Below are 1,261 nucleotides of genomic sequence, written 5' to 3'. Positions count from 1 at the left end.
CGACCGATCATCAGTCACAATTTATTTCAAATCAATGTCTACAATTTGTAGCCTGGATGGAAGTTTTATCAAAACCCCTCTCTGGTATAGTACAGCTCTTGGTAGCTAACTTCCTCCTAAGAGCATTACAGCCTTGTCATACATCATCTGCTGTTCATGAATGGAACCACTCAATGATTCTGTGGCCTCAAGCGATCCGAATTGGTCAGAAGAACACTGGGCTACCACACACTCATAGGCAAGCTCATTCAGCAAAGCACTTAATTTAAGAACCAGCCAATGTGCCAAACTACAGAATCCCTCCTTAGACACAGAGTTTCCCATTTTTTTCCCCTTTCCAACTGGCAATAAATGGTCATGTTTGAGTTTACCATGCTGTTAAGTTGCAAATCAATTGTTGCCGAATCATGCCATAATAGACGTTTACGTCTTTAAAGCAATCTCTGTGCGAGGAAACATAATCTGCATACCTTTGAGACTTGGTAGTTTTCCATTACCCTTGTCTAACACATTTACCATTTCAAGTAATTTTAGGTCAGTAGGGCCCAAGAAGTCAATCCCTGTGATATTCTTATATAATATTTTCCTAATTTTTAAATTGGCCATCGTTTATGAAGGATCACAAAATGATCAGTGTCAGTGGTAGCCAGTGATGGACTTACATGAGGAATACTCTGTCCCCAAAGGGCCGCCTTCTCAGATTAATAACAGAGACTACAGAATACGCTTTAGCTAGCATAAGGGTTTGATTGGAAAATTGGCAAGAATGGATTTTTTTAAGGCTATGCTTTCTACTTTTGCTTCTTTACAGGGAAACTGAAATAATTGGTTGGGTATATACTGTGGTTAAGATAGACAAGCTAACATGGAGAAATACAACAGAAAATAAACATACAAGCACTGAGTTTTGTTCTGTGAAATAATGTTGATGCAATATTATTTTCAGAGAGAGAATAACATGATATTCGCATAAATGGGCCAGTGGAAGTAGGTTGAGTAAAATTTACCATTTAACTTGTTATTGTGTTGTTAGACGCTGTAAGCTTTCTTTGTGTTTTGGATAAAGTTTGGTAGTAGTAACACTACTCCTTAATTTTACAGTTCGACTGTCAAAAGATCACATGAAATTAGACACTTGATAGATGTTTTCTAATGAAGTTAAGGTAAGATTACTAGTTCAAGTTTAAGGTTGGCATGTACTTCTCTAAACTTAAGTAACAGTTCTCAAAAGCCCAACATGGAATGAGGAAAACTGAGGCAA

This window comes from Trachypithecus francoisi, unplaced genomic scaffold (genome assembly GCF_009764315.1).
Source record: "Trachypithecus francoisi isolate TF-2019V2 unplaced genomic scaffold, Tfra_2.0 Contig00487, whole genome shotgun sequence".
NCBI lineage: Eukaryota > Metazoa > Chordata > Mammalia > Primates > Cercopithecidae > Trachypithecus > Trachypithecus francoisi.
Note: the sequence above shows the minus strand (reverse complement) of the source record.